The 25,170-nt window shown below is 39.1% G+C and overlaps 1 protein-coding gene and 1 long non-coding RNA gene across 5 annotated transcripts in view; one reads left to right on the forward strand and one right to left on the reverse strand.

Annotated features, from left to right (window-relative positions):
- The window catches only part of CBFA2T2 (CBFA2/RUNX1 partner transcriptional co-repressor 2), a 146,909-nt gene that overhangs the window by 37,527 nt on the left and 84,212 nt on the right, over nt 1-25,170 (forward strand). The window lies entirely within an intron of this gene.
- The window catches only part of LOC118352282 (uncharacterized), a 54,987-nt gene continuing 48,529 nt past the window's right edge, over nt 18,713-25,170 (reverse strand). Inside the window, exons 4-5 of the long non-coding RNA XR_004809174.2 lie at nt 20,365-20,493; nt 18,713-19,078 (exon numbers count right to left, since the gene is read on the reverse strand). This is a non-coding gene — a long non-coding RNA (uncharacterized LOC118352282). The remainder of the gene's footprint in view (nt 19,079-20,364; nt 20,494-25,170) is intronic.

Raw genomic sequence — 25,170 nt, forward strand, 5'->3', positions numbered from 1 at the left:
TAACCAACTGAGCCACTCAGGCACCCTAGAGCTTATTTTATTTTATTTTATTTTATTTTTTTTAAGATTTTATTTATTTATTCATGAGAGACACAGAGAGAGAGAAAGAGAGAGAAAGGCAGAGACACAGGCAGAGGGAGAAGCAGGCTCCATGCAGGGAGCCTGACTCTGGACTCGATCCTGGATCTCCAGGATCACGCCCTGGGCTGAAGGCAGGTGCTAAACCACTGAGCCACCGGGGCTGCCCTAGAGCTTACTTTAAAAAAAAAAAAAAAAAGGTAACAATAAATTGGAAGAAAAGAATTTATAAAGAAAAGGTAGCTTTAAAAGAATAGTAATTAAAAGATTTTGATTTTGGCTATCAGGGTCAGTCCTGTGACAGGATGGAAGTCTGGATAACTAAATCATTTCATCTCTCTGTGCCACTTCATAAACATTTAAAAAATTACATTGTTTAAAGGGTGCCTGGGTGGCTCAGTCATTTGAGTGATTGAGCATCCAGTCCAGATTCTTGGTTTCAACTTCTGTCTTGATCTCAGGGTTATAAGATTGAGCCCCTAGTTGAGCTGTTCCCCTCCTTACCCCTTAGGCTCCATGCTCGGCTGGGAGTCTGCTCAAGGTTCTCTTTCTCTCTTGCTCCCCTTACCCTTCCTCCCACTCGTGTGCACACTCTATCTAAATAAATCTTTTAAAAAAATTTCAGGGGTTCCTGGGTGGCTCAGATAGTTAAGCATCTGCCTTGCGCTCAGGTCATGACCAGGGTCTTGGTATGGAGCCAGGTATCAGGCTCCCTGCCTACTTGTTGTCCCTCTCCCTCTCCCTCCAGTTCCCCTTGCTTGTGCTCTCTTTCTGTCAAATAACTAAATGCACTCTTTTTTTTTTTTTTTTGAGATTTATTTATTCATGAAAGACACAGAGAGAGAGAGAGAGAGAGAGGCAGAGACATAGAGGAAGAAGCAGGCTCCATGTTGGGTGCCTGATGTGGGACTCGATCCCGGTACCCTGGAATCACGCCCTGAGCCAAAGGCAGATGCTCAACCATTGAGCCATCCAGGCATCTCTGTAAATACAGTCTTTAAAAAAAAAAAATTGCAGCTGATAGGCTGTTCAGTACTCTTTGAAGGATACACATATACATGTGCAGATATACATATATACTTGTGTGTATGTATACATTAAAAATGATAGTCTGATTAATATGTATGCAGAAACAGCCCTTATAACATGCTGTTCAAAAAATAGTTTAAGACTTTCCTCTCTCTCTCTCTCTTTCTCTCTCTCTCTTTCTTTTTTTTATAGCTTAAGACTTTTCAAGTTCCATTAAGAAGTATTATGGTAAGGCCATGCTTATTAGAAAAAGATTTCCCAGGCTATTTAGCATTATAAAATAATGAGCTTTAAAACCAGAAGATGAGGGATGCTTGGGTGGCTCAGCGGTTTGGCTCCTGCCTTCGGCCCAGGTTGTGATCCTGGAGTCCCAGGATGGAGTCCCACATCGGGCTCCCTGCATGGAGCCTGTTTCTCCCTCTGCCTGTGTCTTGTCTCTGCCTCTCTCTCTGTGTGTCTCTCATGAATAAATAAATAAAATCTGGGCAGCCTGGGTGGCTCAGCAGTTTAGTGCCTACTTCAGCCTAGGGTGTGATCCTGGAGACCCGGGATCGAGTCCCACATCGGGCTCCCTGCATGGAGTCTGCTTCTCCCTCTGCCTGTGTCTCTGCCTCTGTCTCTTTGTGTCTCTCATGAATAAATAAGTAAAACCGTAAAAAAAAAAAAAAGTCTTAAAACACCAGAAGATGATACAGATTACTTTTGCTTGTCATGTTAAATATCCACAGCAGTCATTCAACACTGTTAGAACTTTCTTTAGTGGTTTGAATATAAAGTATATTAATAAAATCTTGACAACCAGGATACTTGTGAAACACCTAACTGGCATATGGCTGGCTGGCCAGTAATTGATTATACCATTCACATTGTATTCTGGATTTGTGCTCTAGGGGCCACCATTCAGGTAGAATATAATGTGAAAAGCAACCCTAGAGTTGTGCAAGCTGAGTTACTAGTTTCATGCCTTTAGCTCTAATAAGTCAGTAAAGCAATTTTCAAATTGCTCAGAGCTAGAGTTCCAGATGTCCTGTGGGACACTAGAGAGAGATACGGGTTCTGGAACTAGTCACCAGCTGACACCTAACCTTCCGCATGGTACCACAGAAGAACTGTGATTAATATCCTTTTAATGGCTAATATTTTTTAAATTCAGGTGATAGGTTGAAGTCAGGAATATGGTCCAGCACTGAGGACACTAAAGGTGACAGTCATGATGTTGTTAAGAGGTCAATGATTAGAAGCAGTTTAGGCCCAAGGTTTTTTTTTTTTTTTTTATTTTTATTTTTTTGTTATTTTGATTTTCCTTGGTTATAGTAGGTATGTTTCTCCCAACTTATCTCCCAACTCATCTGAACTCAAAACCTGTCTTCTCACCAAACTCTTTCTTTGCTTAGCTGGAAGAGACTCACCCTGTCTTTTTGATACTTTTTATTTTATATCTTAGATTATTATATCTGGTGCTATGTGTACATTTATCCCCTACTATGTTAACAATCTTTTCGAAGGCAGGGACTTTGTCCTAATTATCTTTACATCTCTTAGTGCCATAATTTCTCAGATTTTATTTTATTTTTTTAAAAAAGATTTTATTTATTTTTTCATGAGAGACAGAGAGAGAGAGAGAGAGAGAACCAGAGACACAGGCACAGGGAGAAGCAGGCTCCATGCAGGAAGTCTGACATGGGACTCGACCCCTGGTCTCCAGGATCAGGCCCTGGGCTGAAGGCAGCACTAAACCGCTGAGACCTGGGCCGCCCAATTTCTCAGATTTTAGTGTCTATATGAATTATCTGAAGAATTTGTTAAAGTTTAGGTTTTCTGGACCCCCTCCTCTGTATTCTGATTTTGTTGAGTCTGATAAGGACCCGAGAGCGTGTACTTTCAGGAGGTTCTCAGAGTTTCATCCAGTGGGCTCTGGGCCTGTATGATTTATTTATTTTATTTTTACTTATTATTATTTTAAGATTTTGTTTATTCATGAGAGAGAGGGAGGCAGAGACACGGGCAGAGGAAGAAGCAGACTTCGATGTGGAACTCGATCTGGCGACTCCAGGATCACGCCCTGAACCAAAGGCAGATGCTCAACCACTGAGCCACCCAGGCGTCCCTGGGCCTGTATGGCTTATTTATTTATTTTTATTTTTATTTTTAAAGATTTTATGTATTTATTCATGAGAGAGAGAGAGGCAGAGACACAGAGACACAGGCAGAGGGAGAAGCAGGCTCCACACAGGAGCCTGATGTGGGACTCGATCCCCCGACTCCAGGATCATGCCCTGGGCTAAAGGCAGGCGCTAAACCGCTAAGCCACCCAGGGATCTCCCCTGTGTGGTTTAAAGAGCTGTTTTTGCTATTGTTGATTGAGAGATTTATTTATTTAATTTTTAGAGAGAGAGAGAGAGAGGGAGAGAATGTAAATGAAAGCAGGGTGAGAGAGAGGTTGAGAGATATTCCCAAGCAGGCTCCACACTGAGCACAGAGCCCGACGTGGCGCTCCATCTCTTGACCCTGAGATGATGACCTGGGCTGAAATCAAGAGTCAGACATTCTACTGACTGAGCCACTCAGGTGCTCAGTAGTTTAAAGTTTAAACTGGGCCCACATAGTTTAAAGCATATAGTCGAGCATTTTGTCTTGATAAATCATTGCTGAGTCAAAACCAGTAATCTTTGGTTATTCTGCTAGGAGAAATTATCTTAAAACCTGTTGATAGGGCAGCCCCAGTGGCTCAGTGGTTTAGCGCCGCCTTCAGCTCAGGGAGTGATCCTGGAGACACGGGATGGAGTCCCACATCAGGCTCCCTGCATGGAGCCTGCTTCTCCCTCTGTCTCTCTCTCTCTCTCTCTCTCTCTCTGTGTCTCTCTCTCTTATTTTTTTTTTAATAAAATCTTTTTTTTTTTTAAGATTTTATTTATTGATTTACTCGTGAGAGAGAGGGAAAGAGAGGCCCAGACATAGGCAGAAGGAGAAGCAGGCTCCATCAGGGAGCCCAACGCGGGACTCAATACTGGGTCTCCAGGATCCTGCCCTGGGCTGAAGGCAGCGCTAAACCACTGAGCCCCCTGGGCTGCCCTCTCTCTGTGTCTCTCATGAGTAAATAAAATAATATCTTAACAACAAAAAAAAACAAAAACCAAAGCCTGTTGATAACTAGATTTACTTTGTTCCTGGCTATTTTGGGGGAGTTCTACGAACTCTTTGTACTCTCAGTTTAAGGTACCCTTTGACTTTATTTTTAAGATTTCTGATTAGTGTCAGTTATCCCAGGCAAAAAGCAAATTATGGATGTACATGCATTTGAATTTTGTCTTTAATCCAGCATGTTTTTAAAAAAATCTATAGCATGGCTGCCTTACTGACAGCTATACTTTCAGTCTTTGGAGGAATTAACAGAAGAGGTATTCCTTACTAAATCTTAATTTACCCAATATAGAAATCATTAATTTCTATTGATACAGCATTGTATTAGACATTATTAGGTGGGGAATCGAATATATATACTTGCGATTTTTCTGGTACAGTAGAGGTGATTAAGACAAACTCCTAAAACAATTAAGAGAACATTCAAGGGAACATGTGAGGTAGGACCAAACAAATGGTTTGTATATAGTAAAAGCAGATAATTATTGGAATTTAGAGATGAACAGAGACTAGAGAATCTGGGAAGTCCTCAAGGAGAAAGTAGGAGCTGAACCTGAAGCTGAATTTGATCAGAGGAGCAGGGCATTCTTAAAGGGTAGAACATATGAAGATTCATATTTAAAAAAAATTTTTTGGACTTTATGTATTTGAGAGTGAGAGAGGGTGGGTACAGGAGCCAGGGGAGGGGCGGAGGAAGAGGGAGAAGCAGACTCTACTGAGTGGGAAGCCCAAATCTAGGATTGATCCCAGGACCCTGGCCTCATGACCAGAGCTGAAGGCAGACGCTTAATCAACTGAACCACCTAGGTACCCCAGAAGATTCATTTTACATGTGAAAAAAAATGGAGGCTTAGAAAGGGAAAGTGAGTGACAGATACTAGTTCCCTGACCACTGCTCTTTGTACTTTGTGCAGAATTGGGAGGTTTCCACTGTTATCAAGTAGAACACAGTAGTGTTTTGGTGGCTATATGTTTTTTCCCTTCCCTTCCCTTCCCTTCCCTTCCCTTCCCTTCCCTTCCCTTCCCTTCCCATCCCATCCCATCCCATTCCAGTTTTAATTGTAATAATCTCAAAGTTCAGAACCAAACTTATTTTTGTGAAAGAACAATGAATTTTGGGACACCTGAGTGGCTCAGTGGTTGAGTGTCAGCCTTTGGCTCAGGGCATGATCCGGGTCCCGGGATCGAGTCCCACATCAGGCTCCTTGCAGGGAGCCTGCTTTTCCCTCTCTGCCTGTGTCTCTGCCTCTGTTTGTGTGTCTCTTATGAATAAGCAAAATCTTAAAAACAAAAAGAGAGCAATGAATTTGACAAAGTTGATCTTTTATTTGTACATATTTAGTTAACTTCACGCATTTTAGAAGTATTAAAGAGAATTTGAAATAATGATTAATTATATTTTGCTGTGTGTATTCATTGCACACATATTTAGTATGGTTAGTACTTGTCTGACCTTGATAGAAGGTGAGGATATCAGTTGTCATCTTTCTAGAGCAGTTGACCTAATGGATCAATGGATCCACTGGGATCACTTTTTATTCTTCTTCAGACACTTTCTTCATGTGGTCTAGGGTATTACTACACTGTTATTTTTCATCCTTTTTCACTTGGTGGCTATATCTTCTCAGTTTGTTTTGATGATTTCTTCTTTTCTTCCTGAACTCTTTAACATTGGGCTAGTTGTCCAGTTAGTGTCCAGTGTTCAATATAGTACTTGAATCTCTTGTCCTTATCTATACTTATTCCCTTGGTGAGCTCATGAGATCTCATGGCTCCAAATACTATGTGTAAGCTCACAATTCTCAGATATGTATCTCCAGCCTAGATCTCTTCCCTGAAATATAAATGATTTGTTCACTTGCCTACATGATACCTCCACTTGAATATCTAATAGATAACCTCAAACAGAAAAGTGTCCAACTTTGAACTTTTTTTTTTAAGATTTTATTTATTTTATTTTATTTATTCATGAGAGGCAGAGACATAGGCAGAGGGAAAAGCAGGTTTCCTGCAAGGAGCCTGATGCGGGACTTGATCCCAGGACCCTGGGATCACACCTTGAGCCAAAGACAGACGCTCAGCCACCTGGAGCCTTCCAGGTACCCCCAGCTTTGAACTTCTGATCTCCCTCAAACTTTTTTTTTTTTTTTTTTAATTTTCCCTAGCTCTGTCCTTTGCCAGAAACTTTGGAGTTAGGCTCGCCTTCCCTCCACTTTATTACTTCTAATTGGACTTTTTTTTTTTTAAACATTTTATTATTTATTCGTGAGAGAGAGAGAGAGAGATTGAGAGAGAGAGAGAGACACAGAGGCAGAGACACAGGCAGAGGGAGAAGCAGGCTCCATGCAGGGAGCCGGCCGTGGGACCTGATCCCAGGTCTCCAGGATCACGCCCTGGGCCAAAGGTAGGCGCTAAACCGCTGAGCCACTGGGGCTGCCCTAATTGGACTTTTAAAACCGATTTTATTAAAATACATGCATCATAAAATTTATCATCTTAGCCATTTTGAAGTGTGCAGTTCAGTACTTTCACATTGTGTTCACCCATCACCACCATCCATCTTATTAACCCTCTTCATCTTGTAAATGGAAACTTAACTTTTTTTCTTAATTCTATTCATTTATTCATGAGAGACACACACAGGGAGGCAGAGACATAGGCAAGAGGGAGAAGTAGGTTCCTCATGGGGATCCCGACGTGACGTGGGACTCCATCACGGGACTCTGGGATCACGCCCTGAGTCAAAGGCTGATGACATTCAACCACTGAGCCACCCAGGTATCCCAGAAACTGCTTAACTTATAAAACAATAACTCCCTATTCTCCCCACCCTACCAGCCCCTGGCAACCACTATTAAACTTCTTGTCTTTATGATTTGGGACAACTCTAAGTACCTCATGTAAGTGGAAAAGTGGGATCGAATGATGTTTTGTCATTTTGCTCCTGACTTATTTTACTTAGCAAAACGTCCTTAAGATTCATCTATGTTGTGTAGCACATTACAGAATTTCCTTACTTTTTATTTATTTTTTATTTATTTTAAATTTTATTTATTTATTCATGAGAGACAGAGAGAGAGAGGCAGAGACACAGGCAGAGGGAGGAGCAGGCTCCATGCAGGGAGCCAGAGGTGGGACTGATCCCAGGCCTCCAGAATCACACCCTGGGCTGAAGGCAGCGCTGAACTGCTGAGCCACCCGGGCTGCCCTTCCTTACTTTTTAAAGCTGAGTTATACTCCATTGTAGGTATATACCACATTTTGTTTATTCATTCATCCATCAGTGGACGCTTAGCCTGCTTCCACATTTTAGCTGTTGTAAATAATGCTACTATGAACATGGGTGTACAAATACCTTAAGATCTTGCTTTCAGTTCTTTTGCGTATATATTCAGAGGTGCAGTTAATTGCTGGGTCACATGGTAATTCTATTTTTAATTTTTTGAGGAACCTTCTCCCCTGTGGCTATACATTTTACATTCTCGTCACCAGTGCACCAGACATTTTGCATGTCTTCCTAGGAGAAATGTCTGTTTAAGTCCTTGGTCTATTTTTGAATTGGATTGTTGTTGTATTTTAGGAGTTTTCTGTATATTCTGGGTATTAATCACTTATCAGATATATGATTTGCAAATAATCCATTCTGTGGTTGCCCTTTTTACTATGTGGGTGGGGTTTTTTTTTTTCATATACAAAGTTTAAAACTTTTCATGAAGTCTAATTTCTCTTTTTCTTTTTTTTTTTTGTTACCTAGCCCCAAATCTAGGAGTTAACCTTGACACACACACACCCCACCCGTCCCCCCCCCCCCCCCCCCCCCCCCGCCATTACCAGCTTCTAATTAGGAGACACTTAAATCTGAAGAGCATTTTTTTTTTTTTTTAAGGATTTTATTGATTCATTCATGAGAGACACAGAGAGAGGCAGAGACACAGGCAGAGGGAGAAACAGGCTCCATGCAGGGAGCCCAAAGTGGGACTCCATCCCTGGGCAGAAGGCAGTGGTAAACCGCTGAGCCACCCAGGCTGCCCCTGAATAGCATCTTAATTTCACTCCTCCCATTCTGGTCCAACATCTCTGACCTGGCTTATTGGAGTTGCATGCTTGTTTTCCCTCCTTTCATTCTTGCCTCACCGTCTGTTTTGACCTTAGCAGCCAGGGTGGTTCAATTTATTTTAATTTTATTTTATTTCATTTTATTTTTATCTTTTCTCAGAGTGATCCAGTTTAGTCAGGTATTATAAATTCTTTACTTAGAACTCCATTTATGACTCCCATTTTACTTAAAACTAAAGTTTTTTCAGTGACCTTCAGGCTTTCTATGATCTCCCACCCTCCCCTAGCTCACCAGCTAATATCCTACTACTTTCCTAGCTCCAGCCACACAAATCTTGCAGTTCCTTGAATACCTTCTAGTCTTTGCTTTGTGTCGGGACTTTCACCTAGACTTCTGCTTTCTCTCCTTATTCCATCGCTTATTTCTTTTCTTCTCAGTGAGGCCAACCTGGCTATGTATGATATTTAAAATGGCATCCTGGGGTGCCTGGCTAGCTTAGTTGGAAGAGCATTGACTCTTGATTTTGGAATTGAGTTTGGGCCCCACATTGGGTATAGAGATTACTTTAAAATACTTTTAGAAATAAATAAAATGGCACCCTGCCTTCCCCATCGCCCTTTATCAGCTTATCCCCTTTTTATTAGCTCACTTTTTAACATATTATATATTTTAGTTACTTATTTTATTTTCTGTCTCCCTTTGCCGGAATGTATATTCCAAAGGGGACAGAGCTTTTCTGTTTTGTTTATTGACGTATCTCCATTGCCCAGGACATTGGCACATGGTAGATACTTAATAAATATATGTTGAATGAATGAATAAATGAATAGACTAGGAGACAGGGTAGAGACACATGGTCCCTGTTCTCATGAAGTTTACAGTTTGTGGTTTGCTTTAGACAAACAAATGAAGTTAACCATATTTTCCATATTTTTTGTTTGGTTTGAATACATATAATTCAGAATCTTTGTGAAATAATAGGCATTTAAACTTAGGGAAATATTATTAAAAAGAATGCCATCTTGAGTTGTGGCTTGAATCAAATAGAAAAACTTATAAAACATTAAAATAGAAAAGCCATGTGTTAGAAAAGGTGAACAATCTCTAAAAAATAACTCTTAGGTCACTTTGGATCTTAATTTATTGCTGTGGAACATTTAATTACAAAAATGTTCTATTTCCTTGGAATAAGAATAAATGTTTTGGCTTGTAAGTGGGATTCACAAACCAACTGATTTTTGCTCTTATTAGGGTTCTTTTATTTCTTTATTTTTTGTAATCTACCATTACAGAAATCCTAAATTTCATTTAAACCCCAAATTCTATGATAGAAATAAAATATGGAAGACTTTTGAACAAATATCCAGTGTTGAAGGAAACGTAAATAGTAGATATCATATTGATGCCAACTGAGGAAATATGATTAGACTTAGTCAATAAATAAATCTGTTAACATAATCTGCCATGTGCCAATTTAAATAATGAAAGCATTACTGTAGGAGGATGTTTTGTTAAATGTCCTACAAGGCCTGAGTCTTCTGTGCATACCTACCATGTCATAGACTTAATAATAATTAGGAAATAATAAGACTGATTTTTTTTTCTGCCTCTTAAATTGTTTATCTGAGGGAGGAGATACTAATACAAAAACTTTGATGGGAAAAAAAAACTTTGATGGGACTGCTAATATATCTGTATAGTCTATTAGTGACACTTTCTTTCCTTTTTCCTGAATATTTGCAATGGTATCATAGAACAAACATTTCTATGATTTTCATATATATATTTTAAATATTTTATTTATTTATTTGAGAGAGGGAGCGCGGGCACATGCACACACACACGCACACAGAGGGAGAAGCAGACTCCTTGTTGAGCAGGGAGCTTGATGCAGGGCTGATCCCAGGATCCTAAGACCATGACTTAAGCTGAAGGCAATTGGTTAACTGAGCCACCCAGGTGCCCCTGTGATTTTTATGTTTAAAAAATGAGGATAGGATAATTAGTGCAGGTTATAAAACCTGGCCTTAGTGTCCATGCCCTAAAAACTAAAGGAAAAGAAATTTTCATTTGATGAGATTTTGAATTTGCCTACTCCAGAGAATTACTTTAGCTCACCGAGACTTGTTTGGATGTATGTTCTTTGCAATTAAATTTTACCACTTGAAATAGCAAAGAAAAACAAGTTAATATTGCCTCTCTGTTTTAGAGTCAGAATTTGTTAAAAGTGTGACATATCAGGCCTCATTAAGAGAATTTTCAGGGAATGCGGTAAAAGTAAATTTTTCTATGAAAATGCAGAAGATGGGCTCCTGGATGTTTCAGTTGGTTAAGCATTTCTTGATTTCAGCTCAAGTCATAATGACCTCCGGATTTTGAAATAGTCCCTCTTAAGTAAGGTCTCTGTGCTGAACGTGGAGACCCCTGAAGATTCTCTTGCTCTCCTCTTCTACTCCCCTTTAAAAATAAAATTTTTTAAAAAAGAAAGAAAATGCAGAGGAATAATTACAGTGAACTGAAGAATTTATAGGGATTTTCCAGCAGGAAGTATGAATTATATTTATCTGTAAGTTGTAAAATTATTTTATAAAAGTAGAAAACTATTAACCTTAATATTTTGTGTCTCCAACAGAGATATTGATTATATGCTTAAAATATTGAATGGCTTAAATTTTCTTACATCTCATTTTTTTCTATTCTATCAAAAGACGGGAAATAAAAAGTCTGCTTGGCAGAAAGTTAATTTTAGGTGCATAAAACACTCCATATAGGTGCTCCCACTGTTTAAATGAAGGAATTCTGAAAAGCAGGTTGTAAAAACTTTCTGAAGTATTTTCCTAACTTTTGATCTAAAACCACTTAACTGAAGAGTAAAAAGAGGAAATAATCCCAACATATAAAGTGGGAAATTTATAAGGAAAATTGTATCTCTGGATTATTCTGGCTGTTGTATAAATGCTATGTCTGTTGTATGTTTTAATCTTCACCTATAGTTTTGAATTTTTAAATTTTTATTTATTTTTTAATTTTTATTTATTTATGATAGTCACACACACACACACACACACACAGAGAGAGAGAGAGAGAGAGAGAGAGAGGCAGAGACACAGGCAGAGGGAGAAGCAGGCTCCATGCACTGGGAGCCCGACGTGGGATTCGATCCCAGGTCTCCAGGATCGCGCCCCGGGCCAAAGGCAGGCGCCAAACCGCTGCGCCACCCAGAGATTCCTATAGTTTTGCTTTTACTTTGAGAACTGAAAGTTTGGGTCACTTAACTGCCTATCATGGTCTGTGGACTTCAGTTTCTTCTGGGTAATAGACTTCAGCAATAGGTAAACCTCTCAAGTTATTTTAGGTATTTAATCACAAACTTTATATATCAAATTCTATTTTGACTTCAGAATAAATTAGAAAAATTAAACCATGATAACAGTAGAAGAACATATGTAGAGTATGTTTTTATGATTTTTTAAAAAGATTTTATTTATTCATGAGAGACAAACAGAGAGAGGCAGAGACACAGGCATTGGGAGAAGCAGGCTCCTCAAGGGGAGCCTCACGTGAGACTTGATACCAGGAGCCTGGGATTGTGTCCCAAGACGAAGGCAGATGCTCAACCACTGAGCTACCCAGTCATCCCTTTTGTAATCTTCTAAACATGACCTCAGAGTCAAACTCCTGATTAAAGTAATAATCTTATCAATATATCAGGAGAAACTACCATTTAAATAAACTTGGTTAGAGTAGAGCTTCCTGAAGGGTGGAGTAAGGAGCTTGGCAAATCTTTCCCCACAGAACAGATTAAAATTAGGCAAAACTGTTTGAAACAATCATTTTAAATTTGTATTAGATTGTTTCCAGCAGTGGTTTTTTTTTTTTAATGCTTTATTTATTTATTTATTTATTTATTTATTTATTTATTTATTTCATTTTATTTATGATAGTCGCACACAGAGAGAGAGAGAGGCAGAGACATAGGCAGAGGGAGAAGCAGGCTCCATGCACCGGGAGCCTGATGTGGGACTCGATCCCAGGTCTCCAGGATCGCACCCTGGGCCAAAGGCAGGCGCTAAACCGCTGTGCCACCCAGGGATCCCTATTTTCAGCAGTGTTAACTCAGTAACCAAAAACTGGAAACAACTCAAATGTCCATCAGTCGGTGGTAAATAAACGCAATGTGCATATCCATTAATAGAATATTAGCCAGCAATAAAAAAGAAAATTGATACATGCTACAACATGGATGAACCCAGGAAACATTATACTGAATTAAATTAAATTAAAGAACTCAGGGATCCCTGGGTGGCTCTGCAGTTGAGCCTCTGTCTGCCTTCTGCTCAGGGCATGATCCTGGAGTTCCGGGATCGAGTTCCACTTCGGGCTTCCTGTGTGGAGCCTGCTTCTCCCTTTGCCTGTGTCTCTGCCCCCCTCTCTCTCTGTGCGTCTCTCGTAAATAAATAAATAAAATCTTTTTTTTTTTAAAGAAAGATTGTGGGACTCGATCCCAGGTCTCCAGGATCACACCCTGGGCTGAAGGCGGTGCTAAACCGCCGAGCCACCTGGGCTGCCCAATAAATAAAATCTTTAAGAAACTGAACTCAGAAAAGACAACATCTTTGTGTTTTGTTTGTTTGAGTAACACCTAACTCCACACCTAATGTGGGGCCTGAACTCACAGCCCTGAGATTGAGTCACATGTTCTACCCACTGAGCCAACCAGGTGTTCTGGGACAACATATTTTGATTCCATTTACATGAAATGTCCAGGAAAGGCTACTTTATAGGGACAGAGAACAGCTTAGTTGTTACCTAGTATTGTGGGTTGTAAATAGGATTTCCTATAAAGGAACATGAGGGATCTTTGGGGGAATAGAGATGTTCTAAAATGGGATTGTAGTGATGGTTGTACAATTATATAAATTTACTAAAAGTCACTTAATTTACATTTAAAACAGGTAAATTTTATGATATGTATATTATACCTAAATAAAACTATTTTTTAAAGATTTTAAATTTTTGTTATTTATTTATTTGACAGAAAGAGCACGATAGAGCATAAGTAGTGGGTAGTGGTAGAGGGAGAGGGAGAAGCAGGCTTCTCATGGACCAAGGATCCCAATGTGGGGCTCTATCCTAGGATCCTGGGATCATGACCTGAGCCAAAGGCATACGTTTAACCGACTGAGTCAACCAGGAGCCCCCCCTCAATAAAACTTACTTTAAAATGTTCCCCCCTACCCCACCCCAGAGTTGCCCCGCAGAAAGCATTCACTTAGATGGCTAATGCTTTTAGCTTATATAGTTTAGGTGTTTTGAGAACTTGGGGCCAACAGGGCATAGAAAGAACACTGTCTGTGTTAGGGTTCATGTTGTGATCTTAGGTACATCAAAGATACCAACCTTATTTCTTTGTTTGTTTTAAGATTGATTGGTGGATTGATTTGAGAGAAAATGCAGGAGCACATGGGGGGTGGGGAGGGCCAGAGGGAGAGAACCTCATGTAAACTCCCTGCCCAGTGTGGAGCCCTGTGCGGGCTCCATCTCATGACCCCTGAGAGCATGACCTGAGCTGAAGCCAAGAGTTAGACCTTTAACTAATTGAGCCACCCAGGTGCCCCACACCTTATTTGTTTTTAAGTTTGTAAAATAGAGTTCAGGAAATACCTGACTTAAAATCCTACAAGAACTTGGACATCCACTTTTACTCTTCACATAAAGCTTTCTGAAATACATGAAGAGCTGTAGCTCCTAATAACTTGACAAGTGTAATGCTCCACATAGTCCTTGCAAATAGGTATATGCCTCTTAGAATGAATGATATCTTATTTGGGACAGAGCAGGGGCAGCAAAAATTGTCACAATGTTTGGGGAAACCCGGCTCTGGGCTAGCAATTTTTTTTTTTTTAACATTTTATTTATTTGACAGAGCACAAGTAGGTAGAGTAGGAGAGAGCGCGAGAAGTAGGCTCCCCACTGAGCAGAGGGTCCGATGTGGGGCTCTATTCCAGGACCCTGGGATCATGACTTGAGCCGAAGGCAGACACTTAACTGACTGAGCAACCTAGGCACCCTAGGTAATTTTTAATTGTTATTAGTAAAATAGTCTTGAAATTATTAAAAGTTTTTGCCATTTCAAAAACAGCTACTCATAAAAATTCTTGAAGAGAACATAATTGATTTGAATACATCATATCTAATAGGAATTTTTTTAAAGATTTTATTTATTTATTCATGAGAAACACACAGAAAGGCAGAGACACAGGCAGAGGGAGAAGCAGGCTCCATGCAGTGAGCCCGACATGGGACTCAATCCCAGGATCACACCCTGGGCCGATGGCAGACGTCCAGCCGCTGAGCCACCCAGGCGTCCCTCTAATAGGAATTTTATTCAACTTTTTCAGACCTTATCCTCCCCTGCCTTATTTTAACTAAGTGAAGGAGCTAGATTCAATTCTTTTTCTTTTTTTTTAAAGATTGTATTTATTTATTTGAGAGAGAGATAGCAAGAGAGAGCACAAGTGGGGGACAGGGTGGAGGGGAGAGAGAGAAGCAGACTCCTCAATGAACAGGGAGCTTTACTTGGGGCTATGTCCCAGAACACTGAAACGATGACTATGCCCAGTGCAGAGCCCTACTGAGATCATGACCTCAGCTGTTGAGCCAGCCAGGCGTCCCAAGATACAGTTCTTTCTAAAGCTAATATTCTGTGGTTTGATCCTGTTGAATTTGTGGTTTTTTAATTAATTAATAAAAGATTTTGTTTATTTGAGAGAGAGAACATGAGCAGTAGGGGTGGGGAGGAGAAGGGGAGAGGGAGAGGGAGAAACAGACTCCTCAGCTGAGCAGGGAGTCTGACATGGGGTTCGATCTCAGGACCCTGAGATCATCGTGATCTGAGCTGAAGGCAGACAATCTGCTGAGCCACCCAGGCACCCCTGAATTTGTGTTTTAAACAAATAGGATATTTTAATTTATTTATCCAACAAATAAGCATTGAATATGTTGATCAAGGCATAGTGATGGAGAATCAGGTTAACAAATAACTGAAAATGTTAAGTACCAGTGTGGTGTAGTATATACTGTCAGGCTTCAGGATAGCACTAGATGGACCAGCTATCAACTCTGCTTGCTTGTTTTGGGAAAACCCTTGAGATAAGTCTTTAAAGATGAATCATTTCCTAGGTGTGCAGAGAAGAGTTTATTTGACAGAAGTGTTCATAGTGAAGGAAATTGGTTGGTAGTCTGATTTGGGACGTGTAACTGGATATCATCCCTTATGCCTTAGATTATAGATTATTTATTGATTGATTTTGGCAAATGAAAATTTGTTTCATTTATTTTCTGTGCTTCTGATTCATCCACTTTTAAAAATCTGCTATCACACTGAAATTGAATTCTTGATTTTAAATGATGATCCACAGCTGCTGCAGTCTGACTTGTGTCCCATAAGGGCTGATGACTCAAACAAGAGAATAGTTTTTCAGTTTTGTTTTCAAGATCACTTGTGAATTTGATTGCTTGTCTATTGTTTTAAGTTGACGCAAAATTCTTCCAAGCTTTGTAATGTTAAGTATGTAAAGCAAATAATCAGCAAATTGTGAAGTTCTTGAGAACTAATAAAACAAGAATCTATATGTTGTCATATAAATTGGAAAGTTAGAATATTTTGTTTCTGGAGAGTCATAAACTTGTTTTATTTTCAGGTTATTTAACTTAATGATATTCTTACTATGTCCACCTGGTCAGTTTAAAATAAAACAAAGAAACAAGTTTAAGCAAGAAAGAAACAAAGCTGTAGGGGACTTCTCATAACACCTAGTCCTGTCCTCTAATTTGACAGATCAGTGGTTAACGATTTAGAGAACTCATTTGTAGCTGAATCTGAACAGTTACTCCAGGCTTTTTCTATTGAATGATAGAGAAAATCAGTGTCTCTTAAACTATTTGCTATAAATGATCTAAAAATGAAGACACTCCACTTTTTTTTTTAAATTTTTTATTTATTTATGATAGTCACACAGAGAGAGAGAGAGAGAGAGAGAGAGGCAGAGACACAGGCAGAGGGAGAAGCAGGCTCCATGCACCGGGAGCCTGACATGGGATTCGATCCCGGGTCTCCAGGATCGCGCCCTGGGCCAAAGGCAGGCGCTAAACCGCTGCGCCACTCAGGGATCCCGACACTCCACTTTCTGATCAATTGTATATTTCAGACTTTTAGCATTAATTGTAAAGCCCTGTATAACTAAAAAGTGAGTGAGGCAGCCTTTGACCATGGAGGAGTTTGCAAGATTATCTGACATGTAGAAAGTGAGACAAATTGGTGTGTTGTCTGCCTATCGCCCTCAGCAGTATTCTTTTTTTTTTTATTTTATTTATTTATGTATGTATGTATGTATGTATGTATGTATGTATGTATGATAGTCGCAGAGAGAGAGAGAGAGAGGCAGAGACACAGGCAGAGGGAGAAGCAGGCTCCATGCACCGGAAGCCTGATGTGGGATTTGATCCCGGGTCTCCAGGATTGCGCCCTGGGCCAAAGGCAGGCGCTAAACCGCTGCGCCACCCAGGGATCCCGCCCTCAGCAGTATTCTGCGTGGTCTGTCCCTTTGCTTGTCCCTCCCCTCCATCTTCCTTCTACAGGCTTGATGCTGTCTAGTCATGAGGACTTTCTTCCAGTTCTTCACTGTAGCCTGTGTGGTTCCCATACCGTCGTTCCCTCTGCCTGAAATACTTTTCATCTCCTTAAAAAAAAAAAAAAAAAAAAAAGCCTAGCTCAGTTCTCCTTTAAGTTTCACTTTATCAAAATATACTCCTGTATAATATGTCCTTCACTAGCCCTCCCTCTCCCCCCTCATGTGAGGCCTATAGTTCTCTTAATCATTTTCTTGTTTTTTCTTTTCTAGCATTTACAGTTTATTATACATTTATTTTGTATGATAATTAGAATCTTTTCTCTCCAACAGACTGCAAGATACCTGTGCGCATGGACTGTATTTTTATTTATTGTTCTGTCTTCAATGCTTAGCATGACGGCTCACCCACAATAGGTGTTTGAGTCTGTCTAAAGCTACCCTGTTGGTATAAATCAGAGTTCAACACAGTTTTTTGTAAAGGACCGGAGAGTAAACATTTTTGACTTTGTGGGCTACATGATATCTGTCCTAACTGCTGTTGTCATGGGAAAGCAGCTACAGAAAACTAATCTGTAAAGCAATGGGCATAATGTTGCTCCAGTAAAACTTTATTTATCAGAACAGTAAGCAGGCTATAGTTTTTTGATCTGTGTTGTAAATAATCATCTCTTAATGCTGTAAATAATCATTTTGTTAGACTTGAAAACTCTCTCATTATGCAATCTTGTAAACTCTCCCTAGGGTTTTTTTTTTTTTTTTTAAGATGATTTCGTTTTTGTACGGTAGTTGTTAAAGAAGTGTTTGTTTATTTGTTTGTCTTTTTGAGAGGGAGAGAGAATGTTAAGCAGGCTCCATGCCCCGTGAGGGGCCCTACTGAGATCATGACCTGAGCCAAAATCAAGAGTCAGACTCTTGGGGCATCTGGGTGGCTCTATTCGGTTAAGTGTCTGTGTTTGGCTCAGTGTCCTGGGATCAAGCCCTGTGTTAGGCTCCCTGCTCAGCAGCAAGTCAGCTTCTCCCTCTTTCTCTGCCCTTCCCCCTGCTTGTGTGCATGCCCTCTTTCTCTCTTGTTCTCTCTCTCAAATAAGTAAAATCTTAAAAAAAAAAAAAAGTCAAGATGCTTAACCAATTGAGCTACCCCAGGTGCCCCTGCCCCAAGAGGTGATTTTTCAAAAGACTAATCTTAAAGTAATTTTTCATTTAAATATATTGTCTTTAAGATTGTTATTATAATCATTTTCTTTTATTTAATAATGTATATTTTTACTTTCTCTAATTTAAAGTACAATGGTATTTTTGTTAATTTTACATTTCTGTTTAAGTAAAACATAATTCTTTTTTTTTTTCATAAAGATTTTTAAGTTATCTCTACACCCAATGGACGGTTGAACTCACATCCCCTGAGATCAAGAGTCATGTACTTCACTGAGTGAGCTGGCCAGGTGCACCAAAACATAATTCTTTATAAAAATAAACAGATTGTTTTGTTTTTTGGGGGGGTAAAGTGTAGATTAAAATTTTATGATGTGTTCTGTTTTCAAAAAGACCAAGCTTTTTATGACATAATGTTTGGAATAAAAAAACTTTTTTAAAGATTTATTTATTTTAGAGAGAGAATAGAGCTTGCACATGAGTGGGGAGAGGGACAGAGAAAGAGGCAGAAGGAGAGAACCTTTCAAGCACACTCCTCACTGAGTGCAGAGCCCCATGAGGGTCTTGGTCCCATGACCCACAATATCATGACCTGAGCTGAAACTAAATGCTGGTCGCACAACTGACTGAGCCACCCAGTCCCGGTAGTGTTTGTTTGTTTTTTCTTTTAAGATTTTATTTATTTATTTGAGAGAACAAGAGAGCATGAGCAGTGGGGAGGGGGAGAAGGAGAGGGAGAAGCAGACTCCTTGCTGAGCAGGGAGCCTGATGTGGGCCCGATTCTAGGACCCTGGGATCATGACCTGAACCAAAGGCAGGCAGATGCTTAATTGACTGTACCGTGAAAAGCAAATTGACTATCAGCATTGGTGTTTTCTTTTTTCTTCTTCTTCTTCTTTTTTTTTTGATGTCATTGAAGGTCTAAAGAGGCATCTTTATGTGTTGGATAAGAGGTTTGATCTGATGAATCCAACTCAAAGGTCTGGATCTAAAGCATATTTGTAGAATAGTTTTTATTATTTAAGATTTATTTATAAGTTCTATTTAATTATGTTTTCTATATTTAAATTTCTTATGCTCCTTTTTTAGCAGTGGTTCATTATAGGTATAAAATGAACATTACACAACTAAAATAACAATGTAGAATAACTCAGTGTTTAGAACCATCATGGCAGTAGTAATTTTCAAAGAAAAAAACCAAAGGAGGGATTGTCGTGATCATCTTTATTAGAACTTCATGAATTGCTGCAAATATTCACTTGATACTCCGAGGGGAGTTTTCTAATTTTTGACGTGAATGGGGACTTTTTTCTTTTTGAGAAGTATTTATTTTATGGCTTGAACTATGTCCCATAGTTGGCCATGGCAGCTCCTTCTAATGGGCTTCAGTGTCTTTTTGACATATCCCCATCATTTCTGAGTAATCCTTTACTTTCTTGTACAAAATGTTGTATGCTTATCTTATACCTTCTCTGTCTCACCAGGTATTACCTATTTCTCTAAGGAGCCAGGGTTTTGTTTTGTTTTAAAGATTTTATTTATTTATTCACGACACACACACACACACACACACACACAGGCAGAGACACAGGCAGAGGGAGAAGCAGGCTCCGTGCAGGGAGCCCGATGTGGGACTCGGTCCTGGGTCTCCAGGATCACTCCCTGGGTTGAAGGTGACGCTAAACTGCTGAGCCACCTGGGCTGCCCGAAGCCAGGGTTTAGTAGAAAATGTAGTTTAGAAATCAAGACCTGGATGTCAGTGTGTTATAACCAATTCATATTGATGCCTGCAATTCAAATCTAACACTCTGGGTATATCCCAGTTTTCCCTTAGGAGGACATTAAAAAAAAAAAACAAAAAAAAAACTCCTTTACAAATTCTGTTGTAAAGCAACCAATTTAGCAGTTGCATTCACTATTCTAGATATATTACACTGTTGGCTTCTCATCTTTTATTTTTAAAAGTTGACAGTGTATCAGAAAAAGTTGAGTTTCAACTCAGGATGTAGACAATGAGGTAAATGAATATGTTGGTACCACATTAAACCTCATGTCAAACTTTGATTCCTTTTATCTGAGTTACTTTAAAAAAATTGTCCCTATGCAGTTGCAAACCTCACCCATAATTTGGCATACTGCTTAAAGAAATCTAGTGTTTTTATCTTTATATTGTGGAAATACCAAACAGCTCTAAAAATGGACTTAAATGCCCAGCTACAATAATCACCAACTCTGCTCCTTTTGAAGGAAATCCTAGATGGAATACAAACTTACCAGTAGGGCAGCCCCTGTGGCGCAGCGGTTTGGCGCTGCCTGCAGCCCAGGGCGTGATCCTGGAGACCCGGGATCCAGTCTCACATTGGGCTCCCTGCATGGTGCCTGCTTCTCCCTCTGCCTGTGTCTCTATGAATAAATAAATAAAGTCTTTAAAAACAAAAACAAAAACAAACTTACCAGTAAATGTTTCTGTATATACTTAAAAGATAGAAGGACTTTTCTTAAAAATAATCACAAATCGGGCAGCCTGGGTGGCTCAGCGATTTGGCGCCTTCGGCCCAGGGTGTGATCCTGGAAACCCAGGATCCAGTCCCACATTGGGCTCCCTGCGTGGAGCCTGCTTCTCCCTCTGCCTGTGTCTGTGCCTTTCTCTCTGTGTCTCTCTCATGAATAAATAAGGAAAATCTTTAAAAAAAAAATCACAAATCTATTATAGCTAAGTTTTAAATAATTCCTTCATATAATTAAATAATGAGTTTTAAAATTTTCCCAGTTATCCCAGGTTATTTTTTACAGTTGATTTGTTCAAATTGGAATCCCGAAAAAAAAAAAAAAAAAAAAAAACAAATTGGAATCCGAATAATGTTCACATGTTGCATTTAAGTCTTTTTATTTCTCTTTTCATGTATAGCTTCTATACTGGCTCCCTTTCTCCACTCCCTTTTTCCCAAACAAATCTGGGTTGTTTGCTCTATTGATTTTCTCACATTCCAGATTTTCCTAATTGCGTTCCCATGCTGTCGTTAACATGTTTTTGTGTCCCCTCAAAGTTCTGTAAACTGGTTGGTTGTTAGCTCTAGAGGCTCCTGTTTGTCAAGAGTAATTGCAAGTATATCACTTAGGCACATTGATGTTCATGTATTTCTCATCTCATATTTGTGGCGGTTGATCATTACCTAGATTAATGTTTGTCATTAGAGCTTAGCAAAATGATTTTACAAATATATATATTTTTCATTTTAGTTGGGTTATTTCAGTAGGGATTAGTTTCCACCAACTATGTATTTCCTTAAAGGTCAGTTGACATAGAACAATAGGTAAAGTGCTCAATTCACTAGTTTCAGAATAATGAATTGGTTCTCTAATATCCTTCAAAAAGTGATCAGTTAGCTTTGTATAAGTATCATTATGAACTCAAAAATTTAAACATTTTGCTGTGTTATTTTATAAGGTTTATTTATTTTAGAGAGAGAGCGTACAAGTGGGAAAGGCAGAAGGGAGAGGGAGAGAGAATCTCAAGCAGACTCCATGCTGAGTGTGGAGCCTGATGCAGGGATTGATCTCACAACCCTGAGATCACAACCTGAGCTGAAATTAAGAGTCAGATACTTATACCAACTGCACCACCCAGGTGCCCCCATTTTGCTATGTTCCGATCCATTGCAATTATTATTTTTTACTGATAATCAAATGATCCCATCTTAGGTAGTGGAACCTTTTCAGGTTGGCTCCTGAGTCCCATGGACACAAATCCAGAAGTCTTTGATAGCTCAATTTCTTTCTGGCATGACTAGTTTTCTACATTTTCTGTGTCATACCTGGAATCAGCAATTTTTCTAAAGAGCCCAGCTTCCTTGTAGTGGGAAATAGTATTTAAGGTCCATAATCTGGGTGCCAGTAGCAAAAGAACCATCTTTTCTCTTTATTTAAACAACAATAAATACTGGGACGCCTGGGTGGCTCAGTGGTTGAGCATCTGCCTTTGGCTCATGGCATGATCCCCAGAGCCCCGGGATCGTGTCCCACATCAGGCTCCCTGCAGGGACCCTGCTTCTCTCTCTGCCTGTGTCTCTCATGAATAAATAAAATAAAGTCTTTAAAAAAATAAAAATAAACAACAATAAATGCTTATTCTCATGTAGTTCCTATGGGTCAGAATTCTGAAATAATTTAGCTAGATGGTACTGGCTAGGTAGTTGAGCAAGTTAATGCTGGCATTGGCAAGAGATTTCAGTTCCTTACCTTAAGGACCTCTTCTTAGGGCTGAAGAAGTGTCTTCATGACATAGTGGCTGATTTCTTCCAGAGCCAGTAATCCAGGATAGTCAGGAACATCCTTTGCTTCATTTTCTTACTAGACCGAATATATTGCTCTGGCTTTGGATCCAGACCACCTGGTGCTAACACTTTCTTGTTTGGGGGATTAACTAATAATAATAACTATGTAATTAACTCTTAATGCCTTATTTCTGTTACTATAACATTGAGATAATGATTCTACCTACCTTAGAGACCCTTTGATATAGGGTCTTTGTGAAGATGCTGGCAATTAGAACAGTTACTGACACTTAGCAGTATTGGTAAATCCTCAGCCTACTGCTGCGGCTATTATTACCAATACCACTTGGGTGAACTAAAGACCCAAAACGTAGCCAGTAGGTTGCCCTTGACAGAAATAGTCTTTTTCCTATTTGCCAAAACTTGCCATGACAGAAAAATTGTTGACAGATTCCAGACATCCAAAGTCTGATAGAAGATTAAAGGTTAGAGAATTATAGCCCACAGCTGTTTGATTTTGTGTATGGAAGACCTTTCATTCCTAATCTGTGTTAATGGATATGTGTCCATATACTGTGACCCCAGGAATCACCCAGGTATCCCCACCCAGCCCTTTTATTTTAAAATATGGATTCCTAAGAAGTTGCAAAACAAAATTGTACATTGAGGTCCAGTGGACCCTTTACCCAGTTTATATCCTAGTGACAGCTATTGTTACAACTATAGTACAGTATCAATTTTCAGTGATCAATTTTCATTATATGCTAGGTTTTTGAAGGCATAAGTGATTAAAACTGACCTTTAGCAGTTTAGTCCTTCTCTCTGGGTCCTCATTGTTTTATTTCCAAAACTGATTTTTTAATTTTGGCTCTTCATTGTTGAAACTTGCATTAGCAGTTTCTTTAATACCATTGTTATTTCTCACATTCATATTTGCCTTGTTTTAAAACAATTTTTGCATTGTGTTCCCCATCTTTCATTTATAATCTTCACAGCATCAGAACCATGTTGCCTGCATTGTCTTATTTTAATCACGTGCCAGTTTTGCAGTGCTACCAAGTCTGGATCTGAGAGGCAGCTTGTGTGAATCATTTACATACATTTCTGTTTATATTCCCCAGATTAATTTGCAACTTTACATTTTTTATCCAATTGCACATTCAAAGCAGAGTTTTAATAATTCATTTTAAGAAGGAATTTGTCATAAGTAGGATTTAAAAATTGGCTCAAAGAGCAGAAGCTATTAAACAATAGCAGAAATCAGACAATATGTAGGACTTTAAATAGTAATTGTTAAGCATTTGAATGTTCCCAAAAACATGAGTCTGTGTATCTATGTGTGTCTCTACATGTTATTCCACTAGGGACTTGTACAGATAGGTTTTGCACAATATCCTTGCTGTTATTGTCAGCCATAAACAAATTACACGTATTTAACAAGTTAATGTCAGATTGGCCAGGAGCCACTGGGAGGTGTGTACTTAGTGACATCAGCTGGCAAAGAGCCCTAGTAACAGGGAGGGTTGGAAGGATAGTGGAGGGAGAGGGAGCAGGAGGGAGGGAGAAAGAGAGAGACAGAGAGACTGACTGTATCTGGGGATTCTGGCAAGGTGAAGAGCTGGTCTGTTTGGCAGGACCTTCCCATCTGGGATCCATCTGTGTTTCCCTGGAATGGGACAGGCAGCTCTAGTCAGTGAGAAATCGCAGATGTGAGAGAGCTGACACATGTCCAGTTAATGAAAGAAGGAGGAAGGCTGGTCTCAGATTGGGCTTTGAAGATTAAGAGGAGGAAAAGAGGAGCTTTTTTATATTTATTTTGAATAAATTTGGTATATTAAGAATCTGGATTGTTATAATCTGGGCATTTGGGGTAAGTACATTTTAATTTAGTTTTAGGGGCTAAAGTGGCAATTTTCTGCCTTTCAAAGCTTTTTACTAATTTCAGATTATGATATGAATTTTTTATATTTGGTATGAGGTTAGCCTTTAGCTACTCATTGTTGGTTCGATACTTCATTTTGTTCATATATCTGTATCATTTTTCAGTTGCCACCTTTATTTGAATGCCATGCTTTTTTGAATGGAAACTTGAATCAGATGTAACATGAATCCTGTGGCTAGGAAAGTAGTCTCACAAATATTTCTGTAAGGTATTTCCACATACAGTGTGTGATATTTTGAGGAGAATTTTTTTCTCCCTTAGTATGCATAATACAAATAGGCAGTGTGTAAAAGATGGCTTATAAGGTACTCTTCCTTATTGTCAGATTTTATTTCCGTGTATTCAGGTAAATTACAATTGAAAGAGAATTACAGTAAAACTAACATTATCTTTTAATTTTAATGTAGTTGACTCTTTTTTTCTATATTACATTTTACCCCTATGCTGTTTTCTTCTGTTTACTTCCTACATACAAAGTAAACAAGTAACATCACAAATCTGACTTGAATTGTCAGTTTGGAGTCATTTTTTTATAAAATAAATTCGCATGTACATAGCTATTGTATTATAGTCCTTCTTATTTGTGAAACATAATTTAGCTTTTTGCTATTTCTGTGCATTGTATTCATGTCTTCCAGGCCTCCAAATCCAGATACCTAAGGGGAGGGAGACTGCATGGGGTTTGGGAGTTACACATATTATACAGCCATTTTTCACTAGTTTTCTGATCTCAGGCAAGTTACTTATTCTCTTTGGGTCTCTAGTTTGTGCAATTCCTGCCTGTTGTCATTATTGGGAAAATTTGGCACATAGAAGGCATTCAAGTTAGTTTCAGAAGTTTCTAGATGTTCATTATTTTGCTGT

The sequence above is a fragment of the Canis lupus genome, chromosome 24 (genome assembly GCF_003254725.2).
Source record: "Canis lupus dingo isolate Sandy chromosome 24, ASM325472v2, whole genome shotgun sequence".
NCBI lineage: Eukaryota > Metazoa > Chordata > Mammalia > Carnivora > Canidae > Canis > Canis lupus.